The 20,918-nt window shown below is 37.1% G+C and overlaps 1 protein-coding gene and 1 long non-coding RNA gene across 3 annotated transcripts in view; both read right to left on the bottom strand.

Annotated features, from left to right (window-relative positions):
• FIGN (fidgetin, microtubule severing factor) overlaps positions 1-20,918 on the bottom strand; it is a 103,791-nt gene that overhangs the window by 46,891 nt on the left and 35,982 nt on the right. The window lies entirely within an intron of this gene.
• On the bottom strand, positions 16,318-17,811 carry LOC117244710. The gene is made up of 2 exons (XR_004498273.1): positions 17,712-17,811; positions 16,318-17,347 (listed from the first exon to the last, which is right to left on the bottom strand). It is a non-coding gene; the product is annotated as an uncharacterized LOC117244710 (long non-coding RNA).

Raw genomic sequence — 20,918 nt, 5'->3', positions numbered from 1 at the left:
TTGTGGAGGCTATGCCCAGAACAATGAGCATGCCAGAAATTATCATCCCAACTGCAAAGGATAATATGAAAAAAAAAACAACTTCCTTTTGCATAATGACAAAAAATAATATTACAAAGTTATGCCTTGAAAAAAAACCCAGACATTTTATATAAAATAGTTTCTGACTATTGTTTACTTTAAGTGAGGAAGATCTAGGATATATTCTCCTTCCTCCCTATGGAGTAATTGTATTAGAAACATCAAATTCAAATCATGAAAATCTCAAAAATATAACAATGGGAACAATATCTTCTAAGTTGAGAGAAGTAACTCCAAAGGAGTTAAAAAATAAGTTCCCTTACCCCAAGATGAATCCTTTAGTCTCTCTTCCTCAATTCCATCCTTCTTAAGATGATGCTTGGAAGAAGAATCCATAGTTAGATAGATACAACAAGTTGTGCTTCACCATCAAAATGTACCTCTCAGCAAGAGAATTTAAGGGAAGAGTAAAAAGGAGTAAGGTTGAGCTAAAAGTTAATTTTATAGCAGTTGGACAAGAAGTCAAATCTAAATAACATTTTCTCTCTTGCTTTTATCAAAACATAATCTTAGAAATGTTGTAGAACACAAATTTAAACAGGAATTTTGAACCCTTGATATGCCTAAACACCTTATCTAACTGAGGTGCAGCGGAGTAAAATTTTGTTATAACTCAAGCTTTGCCTAAGAATCTGCAAAGTGCATAATTCAAGAATGAAGGGATAGCCCATTTAAACAACAAGTTCTTCGGGATCTCTTAGGGTTGGATCAAAATCTAGAATGAAAGTTTTTAGCTAGTATATACAAAGAAGTTATTTGAAATGGGTATGGGGAACTGAAGCTTGTAAAGAAGGTATTTAAGACTTGGACACTGTATTATGCTAAGTGCCTCATGTGAGTTGTCTTATTCTTTTCTCTGGATATCTGATTAGTCCCATTCTACTACAGCAGCAAAGTTGTAAGATAAGTGCACCAAGTTGTTCTCAGTGCTACTCAAACAAAGTAGGAATATTATCTTTGATGTGAAGTAACTACTTAGGTGAATGGCTAGGTATCAATAAAATCCTGTTACATGACATATCAGAAATCTCATTCAGACCAAGTGACAGAGATATGGAAATCAGCAGAGGCAAAAACCAAGGGGAAAAAAAAAAGTGAAAAAGAGAAATACAGGAATAAGGGAAGGACTTAAATCCATCTCACTCCTATCATTTTGATGTCAATGGCAACAAGAGATTATCAGAGCCTGGATCTCAGGTCAGCAGGAGAGCAGAAGAACAGCATAAAGGAATTCCAGCCACTCCAGCCAGTAAGTCAGCTTCACTGGGGATCCAGTTTAAATCTCCCTATGCAAATTCACATAGAATGGGGAATAAACAAGAGGGAGTAGAGACACGCACAAGACTGCAGGGCTAGGATCTTACTGTTAGCACAGAGGCATGGTGGGACTCCTAGGACTGAAGTGCCAGAATGGAAGGATACAGGCTCTTTAGGAAGGAAAGCCAAGGAAAAAGATGAGGAGGGGGTGTCACTCTCCATGTCAATGACCAGCTGGAGCTTGTGGATGTCTGCCTGGGAATGAACTGACATGACAGTTTATGGGTCAGGATTAGAGAGAGAAAAAGAACAGATAACATTATAGAGAAGTCTGCTACAGGCTGTCCAATGAGGAACAGTGAGCAGATGTAGGTCTCTGCAGACAGACAGAAGCCTTGTGTTCTTAGCCCTGGTCCTCACGGGGAACTTCAACCTCACACCTGTTAGAGACACAACACAAAATGGCTGAAGCAACCCAGGAAGTTCCTGGAATGCATTGATAACTTCCTTCCCCAAGAGATGAAGAAGCCAATGACAAGAGGTGCTACACTGGCCCTGGTTCTCAACAATAAGCTGGGGCTGGTGCGGAATGCAAAGCTCAAGGGCAGCCTTGGCTACAGCATCTATGAAATGGTGGAGTTCAAGATCCTTAGGGAAGCAAGGACAGCACATAGCAACCTTTAGGAGAGCAGACTTTGGCCTCTTCAGGGATCTTCAAGAGTACCATGGGATAAAGCCCTGGAGGTAAAGGGGGCTGAAAAAAATTCATTAATATTCAGAGATCACCTCTTCCAGGAGGTGTTTTCAGGAGAAACACATCCCAACAAAGATGTCAGGCAAAATATGTCAGGAGGACAGTATGGATCAAAGGTGCTCCTGGACAAAGTCAAAAAGTGAGACTACAGTGGATAGAAGCAAGGATAGGGGGCCTGGGAGGAATACAGAGAAATTTTTCAATCAACCAAGGATCAGGTTAGGAAAGCTGAAGTCCTGATAGAATTAAATCTGACCAGGGATGTCAAAGGCAACAAATAAATATTCCATAGGTAGGTCAGTGATAAAAGAAAAATGAGGGAAAATGCAGGCCCTCTCTGGAAGGAAATGGGAAACCTGATTAGCTAGGACATGGAGGAGGCTGAGGTACTCAATGACTTTTTTGCCTCAGTTTTCCCCAGCAAATGCTCCAGCCCCACTGCCCAAAATGCAGAAGGCAAAGGCAAGGACTGTGAGAATGTAGAACCACCCACTGTAGGAGAAGATCAGGTTCAAGAACATCTAAAAAACCTGAAGGTGCTCAAGACCTGATGAGACACATCTCCAGGTCCAGAGGAAAGTGGCAGATTAAATGGCTAAGCCACTACCCATGATATTTTACAAGCCATGACATTTTGGTGAAGTCCCTATTGTCTGGAAAAAGGGAAAATAATCCCCATTTTTACAAGGATAAAAGGAAGACTCGGGATGCTACAGGCCAGACAGTTCACCTCTGTTCCTGGCAAGATTTGGAGCAAATCCTCACGGACACAAGGCTAAGGCACATGGAAAATAAAGGGGCGACTGATCACAGCCAGAATTGCTTCACTAAAGGCAAATCATGTCTGACAAATTTGGTGGTCCTCTACAACAGGGTTAATATTGAAGCATTGATGGATAAGGGAAGAGCATCTGCCTTCATCTTCTGGACTTGTGCAAAGCATATGACACTGTCCCGCATGACATCCTTGTCTCTAAACTGAAAAAAGCACAAATTTGCCAAAGAATTTGATTTAGTGCATATGAAGTTGCCTGGATAGCTCCCCTCCAAGCTGCAGCCAACAGCTCTGTTTCCAGGCAGAGACCAGTGACAAATAGTGCTCCTCAGGGGTTAGTATTGGGGTTTCACGTCATTTTCAGCAACATGTACAATGAGATCAAGGGGTACCCCTCAAGCAGGTTTGCTGATGACACCAAGCTGTGGGGTGTGGTTGACATGCAGGAGGGAAGGGATGCCATAGAGAGGGACTTAAACAGGTTTGAGAGGTAAGACTGTGTCAACCTCATGAAGTACAGCAACTTGCAGCTGCAAGGTCCTGCATGTGGATTGGGGCAATCCCAAGCACAAATGCAGACCGGGTAGAGAATGGATTGAGAACAGCCCTGAGGAGAAATACTTGAGTGTGCTGGTTGATGAGAATCACAGAATCATAGAACCACCTTACATCTGGCAATGTACTCTGGCAGCCTGAAAGCAAAATCGCATCCTGGGCTGCATCCACAGTAATGTGGCAAGCAGGTTGAGGGAGGTGATTCTGTTCTTCTACTCCACTAATTAAGAGATCCCATCTGGAGTACTGAGTCCAGTTTTGGGGCCCACAATATAGGAAGGATGTGAAACTCTTGGAAAATGCCCAAAATGTTTTCCAATTTAAGCAGTGGTTTATAGCAAATCTGTAATGTTTCAGAGTGCAACAGAAAATGTTACAGAAATGGAAACCTCAGTACTGGTTAATTCAGTGTCTATAAACAGCAGACAAATAATTGAAGTAATATATACTGCTGATTCACAGTGAAAAAAATGCTACTGCACATAGCTGACAGAACAACAGATACTGCTGATGACAGGAATATTACGCATTACTTACAATGCCTTAAACTGAAGACCAAATCCTAGCTAGCTAGAAAAGAACTGTATTAAAGCTCAGATGTATCTGAGAATCCAGGATATTATACTATAATCCAGAAAAAAATATATATATATATGTATTTATAAAATGTTATTCAAAAGCATTAGGTTTTCTGAAGACTCATAACATACCAACACGCTGTCCTTATTTATGCTCTACAGGTTTTACAACACCTCTGTACTGGAAGCGTATTCCATAGATGTTTTAGCCAAAGGTCTCTATATTATGATTATAGCACTTTCATAACAGTCCAAAATATTGATGATAATTTTTTATACATATTTATTATTTTTATTATAAATATTGCTATTGCCAAGGCCCTGTTGACAATTCTCAACTCTGGGAATCCTTTCAGAATTTTTCAGTTTCAGGAGTAATTATGGGGAGGAAAAAAAAAGATGTTCTATTTTACCTGGGTTGTTGCAAAACCAGCTTTTTTTTATTGCTAAAACACTGAACTTTCTGAAAAGATACCAAAAAACCCAAGAGATGCTGTCTCTGTGCAAACACACATGCACAAAAACCAGTTCTATTTGCAGGAAATTATGAGATATTAATTATGTACTTTTAATAGAGTATTTTCTAATAATATAATTGTTAAAATGAGGGGATGGGGGAACCCACTCTCTAAATTCAATGGAATAACAATCTTTCCCTTGGACCCTGAGTTTATGCCTCCAAGTAACAAAAACAAAAACCCTGGAGAACTGGCAAAAAAATTATCACATTATTGTTGGCACCAAAACAAAGGAACTTTTAATCTATTTCAACTGAAATCATATAATCCAGTAGCCTGGGGGAAGGGTTATTAATAGCAGACAGAGCAAAGAGAAGACAGCAGTTTCCTCAGCCAAGAGCAAGACAGCAAGTTCTCTGCAGCTCTTCCACTCCCTCCACCCAAGTGCAGAAGGCCAGCGGGATGGGACACCCGCAGCAGTGGGCTTGCAGAGGCACGACTGGGCACCTGGGCTTGGCAGCTTCTGACAGCCATCCCCAACTCCAGCTACAGCTTCACAACACTGCCCTCCCAATGCCAGCTGACCCCAGTTTTGATCATAGCACATTTGAAGAGCTTTTAGGCTACTTCTGCAACACACTGTGTGTTATTGTACTCACAACTGGAAAAGACGACAGAGACGGCACTGGAAAAATTAAATTGGCTATGAGTAAGTCCCTGTCTCCTACTTGGTATTGATAACATATTCCTTTAATGAGGGGCAGGAGAGAAAAAAAAACAACCAAGGAAGACAGAGAAATGGCTTTCATCAACAGAAATGCATACATCAGCCAACAAGCTGAATAATCACAAAATGGGGGAAAACCCTGATCCAAGCATTAATAATTCAATTAGTATTCATTGAAATAACATTGATTTTAATTAATCTATTTCACATCACTGTTCATATCCTATGTGCTTTCTATTACAGCTTAAAAATCATTAGTGTATGAGCCTGCTAAGTACCCATACCTTTAAAAATAACAAAAGGGAGACATTAACTTGCTGAATGAATATTTTAAAGCCTCAAATAGTCAATAAAGAAAAATGAAATGTAATTGCTTGTCGCTGTGCTTTACTAATATGGAATACACTAGTATGTTGCCAACTATACTATATACATAATCCAATTCATTGGAATTTCAGTATATTAAAATATTGGTAAAAACTGCATTAGCCACCAAAGAATATTCTTAGCAACTTGTATTTGCACAATACAATAGCTGGCACTGTTCAGAGACTGACTGAAGCAAAACACTTCATTTATTCTACTGCTCCGCAGTGAGCTCATCCAAAATACACAGGAAGAAAAAAAGTACATGTTTCTGCCTGAAGTAGGCCCAGCAGATCGATAGAGAATATCTATGTCCATCACAGAGCTTTGCTGGAGATGATGTGGAACAAGGTGCATTTCTACAGGAAACTAAGAATCACTAATTCCTAAAGCTCTGTGCACCACAGCAAGCCAGAGCCAGGGAGTACAAACTCCTCAACTTTAGGACACAGTTTCTCTTTGTTGTTGGGCAATGCTGACACTCTGGCTGGGTAACTAGAGATATGACAGTTCAAGTGCTTAGTTTCTAAACAAGGTTTTTGCTACCTATAGGCCTCTAATTAAGCTCAGTCAATTTTTATTAGTTTCCACAGGTTCAGATTTCATTGCAAGGCAATCAAAATACTTTACATCTTTCCACTGTCAGTCATCTGTCTTTGCCTTAGAGAGTCTTTCACATCACAGCTTTTACCTCATTCTCGAACAATGCTCATACTTGTTCTCTTAATTGATACTTGTTTACACTAACGATTTCTGCTATGTGTGAAATACTTTCATGTGTAAAATAAACTGTAAGTAGCATTTCTCCATCTCCACCCCAAACTCATTATCTAAATGCTACAGGTTATTTCACATTTCTATATTCACAGAACACAGAAGTGCTTATTTTCTTATTTAGCAACAGTTGTGGTCACCTTAGGTGTGCCAACAGTTCAGCAAGGGGCACAGGCTGCCACTGCACATTATCACAGGATAATAGGACAGAAGAATTTACATTCCAGATATCTTTCAAAAAATACCATAATTGGCTTATCAACAGTACTCAACCAAGTGCAACATAAAGCTCAGGCGCAAGCTTATTTTATATATGCATACCTATCAAATATATATATATATATAGATAGCTATCTACATATTTTCCACAACATGTGCAATATTGAAATACATTATGTTTTCCATTGGCATTACACACCTTGCACCAGCCTGTAGCATGTAGATATAGTAAACACTATCACTAAAGTGCAGAAATCTTTGCACACCACCCCTGTAAACAACCCCAGTGCACTTCAGTTTCCATAGAAGTAAGTATTTGTTAAAGCTCTTTTACTGAAAAAAGAAAAACACTAATAGCACCATGGGAATTTCAAGAAAGGCAGGCAAATTATGATCACATTTACCATCTAATTTGCTCTCTGAGGCTTGTTCAAACAGTGCAAACATTGTGCTCCTCTTCTTCATTTGTTCTGACAAGCAGGATGACAACTAATCACCATCAAGAGCTTTCCCACTCTCCAGGCCCCCGTTTTCTGTTTATTCAATTTGATGCCTTCCAACCAAGGAAACTGTTAGCCCTCCCTGCCACCCCAACTGAGAAGGCCAGCTCTCCAAGGCCAGATTACAACTAGAACTCTTTGTAGGGTGTGAATCCAGTGCTAAGCAGGAATAAAACAGGCTCTTTCTGCTGTGCAGCGTGTGATACCACCAGCAGCGGGTTCTGTATAGGTCGACAAGAACACCTAAGGGACGCAAATAAGGTTTTAGACTGGCACAGAAAAAGGAGACAGAGGACAGACATCCTCTACCCTCTACCTTCATTTTCCCCAAACAACAGTTCTGTGATCTACCAAAGCATTGCCCTGCATGCCTCAAAATACAATGTGAAAATAATAAACCAAATTAATTAAGGAAAAAAAAAAAGGCCTGGAAAGTTTCTTCAAGAATATCTGTCCTTTGGTAGATCTTGTCTTTGCAACTGTTGTACTGATTTGCCTTGATAACACTCAGCTACACAATCAAATTACCTTGACTTTATGAGTTAAGCCAGTGTCATTGTCCACATGTCCCCTCTTCACCCAGAGCTCAAGCAAGACAAGACAAACTGAAAAGAAAAAGGATTCAGCCATAGTACCTTACATGCATGCCCACTGAGCTATAATAGTACACAATAGCAGATGTATAAGTCACAAAGATGGGTTACTTTAATAAACCTAAAAGTGAAAATTATGTTGAAGCTTTGATATTTAAAGATGTAAAAATTATTTATGCGTTTGCAAATAAGAACTCACTATAATTCAACTTGATTGATCAGAGGTCATATCAAAATGGGGCAATATGTTAACATATACAGCACAAACAATTTAAAAAATTTCACTGCTTCAGCTCCCTGATATTCTATTATTTCTAATAAAACAAAGGAAATAATGTTAACAGGCTAACTTCAGACTCATAAATTTTAAGAGATCTTGAGCTTTGCATCGACCAAACCCATAGCAAAAAGTCTTTCTTTTGCTTTATAAGCACTTTAAAAATGCAGCCAAGCATGAACTGGTAAAATGTACACCCTCTTACTATGAAACCTATCCCTTTACCTTCAGGTAACAGCCCATAACTCCACCAATGTCCCCAGTATCACTAACCAGCACACCGCATCAGAGTTGGCTGTCAAAAAAAGTGACATTAGGAAGCTGCCTGCCTCAAACATTATTCTACTTTTTTTCATGGTTTTTTAATGTTTTCCTGGATCTTGCAATCCTTCTGCTTACACACATAATTGAACAGTCTGCACTAGAATACATTTTGAGTCAGGTGATTGTTCATGAAATATTGTGAAAACTTATCCTAAGAGAAAGTGTATACATGGGTGTAGTATTCCTTTCAAAAAAATCATTCTTTTTATAAATGCCTGCTCAGGCAAAGATCTAGAAATATCGTATGACAAATGCAAATATCTTTAGAGCCTTATACATGGGGCAAAGGGATTAAACAGGCCATGTATAACCCAGCACTTCTTAAAACAGAAAAATTATTTGAAAGAGAGAGGAATTTTGCAAACTAAAGACAGCAAAGGTTTCCATAAATGACACAATAAAATTCTTTACTAAGAGGCTGGTATATTCTTGGGAGGGACAAGGAGGGGGGGAAAAAGTCATTCCCCTTGTTCCTGCTGCTTCCAAAAGTACTTGCAATCTCTTTTTCTCAGAAAATATTTAGGAGACAGAAACATTAAGACTGTTATTTCTCCTGCATGTTACATGAGAGCATTCAGTATTTTCTCTATTACAATGACAAATATCTTCATAGCAGTGAGAGGTTCCCTCACATCACTCTGCCATCCACGCATTACACCAGTCTATGGACCAAAGAGGTATTTCCTGATTTAATGACAAATCTGGTAGCCTAATGGATTTTAAATTAGACCCATCCACTCTCATGTCAGTACATAATCCTCAACCAGTGTCTGAGTCTGAAGATGCCCAATGCTGAGCTACTTTCTCCAGCTACTTCATATGTAATTTCTGAAGACTATGACACTTATATGGTCCACATCAAATTCAGAAGTGCCTTTTCTTTAACAATTACTGCTATTTTCTAGTGGACTCATTTGTGATTTTAATTTGTCAAGATCAATGAAGCCACCATCCCCAAAGTTGCGTGACAATGCAGAGCTCCAAAAGATGAGTTATGGATTTCTTTCATCTCATCAGCTTCACAGCATTAACTTCAAGGATCTTATGTCTTTTACATCAGACATAGATACCTGCAGAAAGAAATTGAAGCCTAAAGTAACTTTCTTTAACAATGCTGTGCAACTTCAGTGAAGTCAGCAGAATCAAGATGTAGGTAAATCAGTGTGTAATTTTTGGCAGCTTTCCCTTTTCTACTAATTAGAACAATTAGACTCAAATTTCACATTGAGCTAAAAGAAATTACCAGTGTTGTCTTGGTCAAACATTAAAGTAAATAGCACTTGCCACATTAATCATAACTGCAGTTTTTCAAGGTATCAATATCACATTCCCATTGGCTCATTTTCCCATGCTTACTACAGTGAATGTATTTTGATGAGTGACATCTGCTTTGTTTGTGCCAAAGGAGAGAGCTTGGTTTCAACTGCTAAAGCAGCAGGCTGCCAAAGCAGTTGGACTCACCTTCCCTAGAGAAGACTTCAAGTGCTTTCTGCGAGGCACTTGGGTACAGAGGAGCAGAGCAGGTGGGAGGAAATAGTAAGAAGACAACTGGTTTCAGACATTCTTCTCCAAGTGATGGGGAGAAGACAGCAGGGTACAGAGGTGGGTAAAAGTCAGACTTTGGCTCCTAAGGAAGAAAACGCAACTGAAGCCTTTGTTTTACTCTTTAATGGCTCATAGGGAGTACATTTTAAAAAGAATTATAGCCACAAGGCTCTTTGTAAGGAAACAAAGACTTTCTCAATGGGGAGGCAGGCTGTGCTTGAACAATGGTACTCTAATTTCTAACTACAGCCACTATATTATAAACAAGCACAGACTGCAAGATTTTTATTGTTATTTAATGCTAGCTGAAATTGACACAATAGGTGAAATTCTATTAAAAATGTAAGCAATATAGCTTGATGTGTAATAAATTCCCCTTAGAATAGTTTGAGAGATATGTTTTTTTCAACACTGTAGATGTGCAGACCATACTGTCAAACATCTGATCTGTCGTCTACTAGCTCTGCCAACCTCTTTGAGGCCAGCTCAGACTAAATCCAGGTGTTTCCAGCAAATGTCTTTCTGTGCTGCATGGGATTTGTGAGAAGTGGAAAGCCAGAGAGACACAGCAGCAGCACATGGGAAAGGAAGAAGCTCTGAGCAGCCACAGACTGAGAGCTGTTGTTTAAGAGGAGTTAAATGCAGCGTCCACTGAAGTCAATGGGAATTTTGCTACCAACATAGACAAGACTTTGGTTGTCTTTAAAATTCCGTCAAATGGCAAAGCCAGTTGACTTCAAAGAGCTTCATCATTATGCTTCAGATGCAACAATCCTTGGAGGGGCTTGGAACAATTTTAGATTACAATTTCAGGTGGAAGTCCTACCAACTTTTTTTTCCCACTTAAAAGCAGGTTTCTTTATATAAAGTATTCTCTTCCATTTGAACATTGCATGAAAACCCATATTTCCAACACACCATAGTAAGTTTTTTACAGCTCAATAGGTTACTAGGAATTGAACAGCCCACATCCTTGCAGTGACTTACATACCATGAATAAGGACATGTAAGAATAGACTAAAGCAGAAAGGAGTCAAGCAGTAAGAAAACTAGGAAATGCAAATATATTAACTTGTATACAATTAGCATATTTTTTCCAGAGGAACCACAGGCTACACAAATACAAAACAAATTATAAATACTAATTGTTCTTATCTTTTGTCTGTACTCAACATGCCTGAGCTAACTGTTTAAGCAAACACCAATAAGTGATCTTAAGTAAAATGACATGGTTTTTTTTTGGTCTTCCAAAATGCCACATGAATCTCTTACATAGTGGACCAGTCACAAGAAGCCACATCACATAAAATAGCAAGGATTAATTTTCTCTTCAGCTACTTGCACAGCCTATCTCAAAAACAAAAATAACAACAAAGTCTATCTGAAGATAGCATATTTCTGAAGAAAAGCGTATTGCTGTCTTTAAAGGAAGCACTACTATAAGTCTGCTTCTAAACTACGTAAGTTGTCAGTAAAGCCAGTACAATAGCAGCATGTCAAATCTAAGGACCCTGACTGCAGAGCCACCAGTCCTGCCTGTATGAACACTAATGCATGCATATGTTGGTCTAGGTTATGCACCAGACTGGTCAGTCCAGAAAACAGTCTCACCATTCTTCCATTTTTAAGTTAAAGAGCTAACTAAATCTATATTGCACAAAAAAAGTCCTCTGTAGTACATTTTTTTCCCTAAGTTCAGTAAGAAAAGTATTGCATCAAGTGGCAGTAGCTAGGTAGTCTTTATTGGGCTCATAAAAGATTATGATTTTGCCCTATTCTCTATATAAGTGAATTTCTTAAAATATCATTTTTAAAACGGCACTTCTTCTCATGATAGTGTTTCTTTAATATATTAACTTTCCCACATCCCATACTTTGATGGTTCGGCAATTTTCTAGCTCATTTTAAATCATTTTTTGACAAAACAATACCAACAGTTCAGTAAGTGTCCCACTGCATTTTGCAATTTACGTTTCTTTTTGAAATACCCTCTTACTGAATAGCTTTAGCAACTAATAAAATTCTTCAATTTCAAAGGCAAAAGAATCCCATTAAGCACTAAATTCCTGAGGAAGGGGGAAAGACTGTCAGGAGATACTGACTGTTGATGGTACATTCTAGTTTTAACACTAATAAAGCTTTTTTAAAACAGTAATACATTGCAATTAAAAGGTTTCATGCACAGCCTACTGTATGGATTTTTGTGCATTTGATGCTTTGGCATACAGATGTGTACACATACTTGTAGATACAGGTGTGTAAATACATTACTGTGGATATATATAAGTATATAGTGACACATATAGAGAGGCACATATATACATGCATATCAGCCACCGCTGTTAATTTTCTCTGTCTGGCCAAACAATAATGAACAAAAAATATAGTGTAAAGTCACCACTATGAAATTAAATATCTTCTTATGTGATTGATATGATGCAATAACTAAGCTGAGTAGAACCGTGGTGAAGGCGCATAAACCTTGTTAACATAAATTTTGTCTGTTAACAGTGAAGTGAACCACTAATAGGATCACTCCAGTCTGTGATTTATGGTAACTTTGCATCAGTAATGGTATGATAACTAACTTTTATAAATTATGAACTCCTATTGCATTCTCACTTTGGAAAAAATTACACACCCTTACAAAGAGCACTAGGGACATAAGCAGAGCTTATTTTATCTTAAAAAGATCAAACTTTTTCAAAAATTCACCCCATTTAATTCCTAATATCTGTCCATCCACTGGAGACAACCTTTCCCACTTGAGATGGGAGCAATTTCAGTCTGCTTCAGTACAAAGCAGAATACCTTTGGTTAATATTTTCTTTAGTTTGGCTGTGGTGCTTTTCTACAACTTCCATTTGAGAGAAAAATCTAATGGTTGAGGACTGCACCTTCCACCAGACATAACTGGACTTCTGCAAGAAACAAGCACTGCATTTTAAAATCAAGTTCTGTAAACCTTTCAAATAACATGCTTTGATTCTAGCATGCTTAAACTCTCTCTAGCCTTAACATTTAATAGTAAATTCATCTTATTTACAGTCTATATGAGATTATTTTCTTTAAACATAGACTATTTATTTTTTTATTAAACACTTGTGTTAAAGAGCAAGGTCAGCTTCAGAATTCCTAGAAAAGGACACTAGAATGAGCCACCTAAAGAATGACACCAAGAGAAGACCATGATAGATATCAGATTTGAGAGAGGAAGGTAGGTATGTTTAAATTTCCTTCAGTTTCTTTCATTGGTAATATTTTGGTGAGTGAAAATAACAGCTACACAGTATTTGTTAGTTCACTACCATTTATGACATGTTTTGGCTGTATGAACTACAGAAACACATGACCATGTATTTTCATAAAGAATATATATGACAGAGTCTTAAGTTTAATTTATTTCATGAACAGAAATGTTTGTTCCTTTACTCTAATCCCCATTACTCCAAAGACAACTATATTAATAATGTCAGTTTGGTTATTGTCCTGGTAAATCACAGCATTACAGAAGGGCTAAGTCTGTAAGGAGCCAGAGTAAGGTACCACAATATTTACGTTACTTGTGGTAATTTATGTTACTTACAGTAACATAAATATTGTCATCATTTCTATTTCTTGTAGACAGAATAAAATACCTGGCTACTGAATAACAAAGATGTTTCCAATTTCCCTCACCATTTGAAGCTATCAATGTAAAAGAGTAAAAATTCGAGAGCTAAAATAAATCTTGTGAAGAGTCTGCCTTAGTGGCACTCATTTTAGAACTATCTGCCTTTGTACTTGGATTTATAAATGCTAATTATCAAGGTCATCACAGATTTGTGTGATATTTTAGGTTTTCTCTCTGCTTTTCTATTAACTTGAGAAATAGAAGTGTTCTTTCTAAAATTATTCTAAAATTCTAGGATATCTTAGAACTAAACTAGAGCTGCCTAGACACTCTTTTCAATAATTTCCCCTTTCTTAATTTTCAGAGGTTACAAGAATAAACTGCTGCAGCTACTGCATTGAGAGATTAAGGTGTTGTTCCCCACAACTAATACGTCCTTCCATTGCAACCTTTATTTTCCAAAGTATTAGTATCTTCTTTGAAAACACCCAAATTTTTTTTCCTATTCATTAAGGTATTTGCAAAAAAAGATAGAGTAATTATCCTGAAAAAAATATCCCTGAAGTAATATGATTTAATAGATTTAATATAACTATAAAATCTAGCTGCAACCTAGACCTGGGCGTTCCTCGTGCCCACATTTTACAATATAATTCTAGCTTGAGGACTCTAGAATCATCTAACTAAAGCAAATACCTTTGGGTAAAGCTAAGCCAGCAAAATTACTTTTGCTGCTACCACAGTGGGCTACCATTAGGGAAAGAGAGAAACTAATGAAAACTTTCCCACACATGCCAAGACTGTCACTGACACAATGATAATTGGCTTACAAGAGCTGCTAAGACTACAGACAAATTGTAATATCACGGCATTCACCTTTGTGCTGTCCTCCCTTGTGTCTTTAAGATGTCCCTCCAAACATATCTGCAGGAGTGGTGAGGCGGTCTCGTTTTGGAGAAAGATACAGAATAAAGCAGAGATCTCATGTGCATGTCAGGTGATCAGGTGATTAAGTCTCACTGCATACACTGTCATACATTGAGTGGAAGATAAGTAAAACACCCCTCCAAAAATAAACAGAGCAAATATGGTGCCCATCCAACTCTGACTTCCAAAAATAACAAATAAACAAGTGAAATTCTGCATCTGTAGGACAAAGGTGCCACCGAAACAGAAAGGTAGTCAGGTGCTTTAGATATCAACTGAGTCTGAGCACAGGATACACATATCAGCTTTTAATAGAGACAGTTGAAGGTGCATGTGAAATTATTCCAGAATTTGAAGAATGCTGTTCTCTACACACATGTGATATAGCAAAACACATGACAGCTGTTCCAATTGAAACCAGGGAGAAGGGGATTTAGAATTTTCTTGGACCAAAAAAAACAACAACCAGGGCATTTTAGTAGACACTATTGAAGGCAAAAATAGTCTGATGGAAAGGATGGTCACTTACAGAAGCCAATAGACTTTTAACATTAGAAAGAAATTCAAACTATTTCTAGAAATGTTACAAGCAGCATAGACCAGTATAGGAATTACAAGCTGAAATTTAACAAAAGCACATCTTGGAATTGTACCTGCTTTGACAACTATCATGTGGAAGTACAAATGTTAACATACAGGGGAAAAAGGCAAACATTACATAATTTTGCAGACAATCAGCAAAAAGCCCCAGAGCATGTATGGTAGGAACAAAGAAATAAATGATACTAGTACAACAGCAGATAAAAATTATTCAAAGTAGTAGCAAACACCTTCATAAAAGAGTATTTTTGGCCCTATCTTCAATCAGACAACTTTGAGGATATAAAAGATACAAAGATTTTTATTTGGGTGATAAATATATATTTTGAACAGCAGTGGGGTGAAAAGCAAGAGAGCATGGCCAGAAAATTCTGAGCAAGAACCTGTACTTTCAAAGGCTAAAGCTAAGCAAATGTGTTATGTTCTAGACAGCAGAAATAACAAATCTAAGCAAGAAGTTAACTGGAGGAGTTGATTTCATGGTGAGGCTGTCACTGACCAGCTCTGTAAGACACACAGTGGGTATTACGATGCTAAGGAATGAGCTCTGGAATGAGGAACACATAAAGAACTGGTGATTTACAGCTGACCAAACTGTTTCTAATGAAAATCTTTGACAACACAATCAGTGTTCCATCTCTTTGCTAGTATTTGCAACAGAAACTCTTTATATTTTCTATGGGGGTCTGAGTGATAATATTTCTGGCATAATGACCCTACAATGGTATTATCTAAACATAAAAGCAATAAAGCTAAAAAGTACTTACTAAATAAGTCTTTACAACTTTTTAGTATTGAAAGGAACCCAGAACTAACTAAAATGGGTCTTAAGCTATCTCTGTCTTTTGCTAAAAACGCTCAGCAAACGTTCCTTCCTTCCCAGGTAGATATTTTCATTTTTTTTTCTGTTCCAGCAGTGGAAGCTAAGCAAGCTAAGGTCAAAGCTCAAAAAGCTTCAGTAGTTGTAGACACTGTCTAGAATACTCAACAAAATTTAATTGCTAAAGCTTTTGTTCAGAATGAAACAAACTTAGAGGAGTGCCTACTCCCCGCATCACCAAGGAGTCAATGTTCAGTGTAACATGGGGTATTTCAGAATGTACATTTATTATATGTGAAAACTATTCAGGGGCTGAAAAAGTATCTCAGATAAGGGCTGGAAGTACCCTGAACTGGCCTAAAATGAAAGGCCGGAATTGGAATCTTCCCAGTTATCCCATATGCCAAAAACTACAATGAATAAGTCAACACAGGCAGTATAAAATATTGACACTACAGCTCTAAGTAGGATAGATTTGTTTATGTTGCTTGGAAAAAAAATACACTTCTTTTAGATTAATATTCTCATTCTGCTGAGGCAGCATCTCCTAATAAAATGACATCTAAGCTTGTGATAGTGTATTTGCAGTATTTATAGATACTAGATACAGCACTGCTGACTGTAATATCCAATAAAGGACAACTCATTAAGCAAAAGTATAAGTTCTAAGTAATCGAGCAATTTAAAAGTTTTATTCTCAAACTAATGGATTTAATGACAACAATAATGCAGATACTGAAAAGGGCACCTAGTTAGATTTCAATCCATGTTACAACACAGCAGTATCACTACTTTCTTTAATCAATGCAGGTAACTGGTGGCAGTTTTTAAAGTGCTACCAGAAAACACATATAAAATGAAATTAATAGATAACAATAACTAACAACATTATTCATATTGCAATTTATTTAATGGCAGGTTAATATTACAATCTATTTAATTGGAGGGGGTTCCTTCCCATTGCCACTATATATAATGGTGTCTGTGTCCTCATAGTGGGAAACATTAGCTGCAAGCCTTAAAGAATGCAAGTGAAAATCCTGGAATTGCTGGGTATTGTAACATGGGAGGAATAGGACACCCTATTTCAGTTTCAGAAAGGAAAAAGGTAAGAGGCATAAAATTTACCTCTTTTCTTAATGAGACCTAAGGCAAATGACAATAATGCAATTTTTAGACAATTGAACATCAAAACACAATGCAGTAAAAGAAAATTGTCTTTCTGGTTTTCCTTAATATTGGATTTAACTTCTCAAGTCTAAGTAACAGCACAAAACATCTCAAACTCTAACAGGATTAAGTAACAGAATTTATTATTAGCTTGGTTCTTTATAATTTGAAATTGTGTTGAATGCTAACTTTTTTATTTAGCAGAACTGTTACAGAACCTCAGAAAGAAATGGCATTGTGGACCAAATATCCAAGTTTCTAAACTGAAGAACCAGCACTATAAAAGCTCTTCTACTTGAAGAGGGAACTGTCAGATAAGGTAATTTTTGAAAGCAACTGATCAGTGATAAATTCATTTTCCAGACTGCTGTGCACTCTTCATCCATAGTCAAGGATGTGGCATTGGACTCTCTTCTGTCAGAAGAACAACACTCCTAAAATTATAATTTACACTCATTCAGAATCAAAATGCAGGGTTTATTACTCAAGAGCCTGGCAGCTGAACAGCAATATGCGGATCTACGCTGTGAACAGTATGTACTGTAGGCAGAATTGTTAGAATGAAGGAAGACTAAAGATAAAGCCAAGACTCCTGGTGAGATCTATTAGATGCTTATTAGCGCAAGAGATTTCAAGAGCTACATGACAGAAGGGATAAAACAGCTGAAAATAATCTCATATAGTGTACAGTCAAGGAAGAGACACAGAAATACCAGTGCTATGTGTGAATATAAGCTAAACACTTACAAAAGCAGTTCAACAGAACAACTGATGTAAAAAGAAGACAAAAGTACTGACCTACTTCACAGCTCTTCGTGTTCCGACTACCTCATACAAGCTTTAAGGCTAACAGTTCATCTTCATCCTCATTCATTCAAAATCATCATCCAACTTTCCCTTTCTCTTCATCTGCCAAGAAACCTGCAAGGCGATTATTAATGTAATGCAATGTGGAAAAGCAGTTGAATGAAACAGTGTCACTGCATTCCAAGTATGGTGGAAATTTCTTCCAAGAATCTCTACCAAGTCACCTTTGATATTTATAGTAGATTTGCAGCTCCTTCCCCCCAGTTAGCAAACTTCTGTGCATATCTACTGAAGAAAAAAGAAAGGGAAAAAAGTGCCTTTGCCTCAGGATAAATGAAAACCTGTTTCAGTTATGGTTGTTCTTGACAGTGTCTGGTGTGATAGGAACTTCCTAAAGACCAAGTCCCCAGCAAGATACACAGGGAGAGTGACCTTTGAGCATAACTACAGTTTTGTTAGGATGTTAATTAAAATCCATATTGATCCACAGAGGGAAGTATACAATAGAAAATTGGGATATACTATGTCTGGTGCTGTAAAGTCATTCATAAGAGTACTCAGGCTCCACACGAAACACAGTGGTATCACTGATACAATAAAAGGCCCAAAAACTAAGTTTCATGGCCATGAGAGTATTATGGTCACTTGAAAGACAAGATGAGGAACTATTATTCTATTCTAACTCAACAGCATAAAGCAGAGAGTAGATAAAAAATGGGACATGTACTACTTGTTTATAAAGACTTTAAGGGAGACGCGACTTAAGCAGATCCTTTAACAGAATATTCAATAAAAGCAATATGCGAACCCCTCTGTCTAAAACTTCCTGCACAAAATTGTCAGAATCAGATATATTTTGCCTATGTTGTTTTTTCTCTTTTTTCTTTTTTCATAATATATCATCACAAATCTTGATATATTTCAATTATACACTATGAACAATTTTAGTCTCTGCTGGAGATTAAACAGTAAGTACCTTTTCAAAAACAAAGCACAAACCCTCCCCAATATTTAAATGAGAGGAGAGCAAATTTCTGTGTCACAGGGATTCAGGATTTCATTTGAATGTAAAGATTTTTCTCATTTTAGCTTCCTAATTTTCAAGTAACTACAAGTTAACTATACATATAATGCACAGAATTTACTGTGTGGAAAATAATTTAATTTACAGCTGGAAAAGACAGGTTTCAGAGCAATTTTGTTAGAGGACGGTCTTATATAACCATGACTATATATAGTAAAGAATCAAAACATATGGTAGAAACTGCAAGGTCCAAATTGTTAATCCAACAAATGGATGACCAGAAAATGCAGCATGTATTTACAGTGTTGATTAGGGCAAGAGAATTGAGAACATCCCGAAACACATGGAGCCCAACAATGCAATATACCCAACCAATATTTATTGCTGCCTCTCTAGAGGCAATTTCCATTTTGATGTGTTCTCTCACACATGATGCTCTGAAACAGTTAAATAACATGAAAAATACAGGTTCAAGACTATATCTGTCACAGATGAAAATACAGCATTTATGCAGCATTACATAATAAAGCCACTGGTTTAGAGACCCAAGGTCCTCTCAGGACTGCCACAAATCTACATATTGTCATACGCGAGAGATTTTTACATTTGCTTATGCAAATTAAAAAGAAACCACATTAATAACCAAAACAAAAAAAACAAAACATAGTTACTGAGTCTAAAGGGCTGAAGAAATTTCACAGTGACATTTGGTTGTGGCAAAGGTCACCTATTAGTTCACAAAAAACTGCCTGGAAAGCCACCTATCTTAGCCAATGTTTTATAGAGAAATCAAGGACCGTATTAAAAACCCATCTGATTCCTGGGAGAAGGGGGGAGAGGGGGTGGCAATAGTGAGGGTAGATACGCATTTGTTCTGAACTTAAAAGACAGACGAATTGTGAGGAAAGAAGAAAATGATGGCAGATCTTTGCATGCTTATTTTAGAAACCAGGAATGAATTAACTACATCAAACTGTTTCTCTAACCAGCATATCTAGCTAAATTTCTACTATGCTAATGCAAGTGAAATTATTAACACTTTTTTTTGCCAAATAAAATATAAATTTTGTGAAGATAATCAATGCTAAGCATGGAGCTCCATAACTTTACGGAACCCAACAAATTTAGGGAAGAAATCATATGGCATGCTATCTGCAGCAACAGATGACTCGACTGATGATCCTAGAGGTCTCTTCCACTCTTGTTTTCCCAAACTACAACATTGAAATTAAATACCAACTTTCACTAGGAGCTTAATCAAGTTTTGGACATGCGTATTCAGAACTGAAACATGAATGCATCCTCTCAGTACATGATCCGGACTATAAGATGATTATTTCTGCTCAAGTCCTGCACACCACCATAGCTATCCCTCTCTCTAATGCTTTAATCTAATGGCACAATTAGTACAGCTAAGGATTAGACATTATATTCAGAATTTTACAAGAGTTTTCCTACCCCTAAGTATCAGAGAATGGAAAAAATACATCACCCTTGAATGTCTTAGCAGGTAAGCATTAAGTATTTTCTACCATATATAAAAATTATCATGCAGAGATACTGCTACAAAAAAGCTGTATCTAACCCAACATTTTGATACATCTAAATAAACGTGTGGACATACAACATAGGAAAGCATAAATATACACATAGCTATTCACATCTGTATATATTGCCAAGTGATTTTGGAATAGTACATTTGACACACACACAAAAAAAGAGGCAAATGCTTCATAATTTACTAGAAGCATGCACTTTTTTAGAATGCTTTGCCAGGTCCTGATTTAACCTACCTGACAGATATCCCTATAGAACTGGAAAGTATAGACTAATTTTTAAGGCACCGTAAGTGAAATAAACAAGCAAAAAAAAATTACAAGAAGGCATCAAATCTCAGGTCTACCAGTTCTTAATAGTGAACTCTAATCCATTAAAAAACGACAAAAGTCTTACTTTGGGATATTATCTTCAGTTTTTGACCACCGTTTTCATGGAAATCACTCAATGGTCCCATCCCATGAGGAAAATAATATATTCAATCTAAGAAAACCACCTGTGCTTTTTAATAGCCTTGCCTGATAAAGAATAGGTCTTGTAAAAGATGAAACATATAAATGGAAAACCATTCAACATTTGAGAAAAGTGACTAAATTCACTAGCCCAGTGTCAATTTT

Source organism: Parus major, chromosome 7 (assembly GCF_001522545.3).
Source record: "Parus major isolate Abel chromosome 7, Parus_major1.1, whole genome shotgun sequence".
Classification (NCBI taxonomy): domain Eukaryota; kingdom Metazoa; phylum Chordata; class Aves; order Passeriformes; family Paridae; genus Parus; species Parus major.
This window is presented reverse-complemented; position numbering and strand designations above follow the sequence as displayed.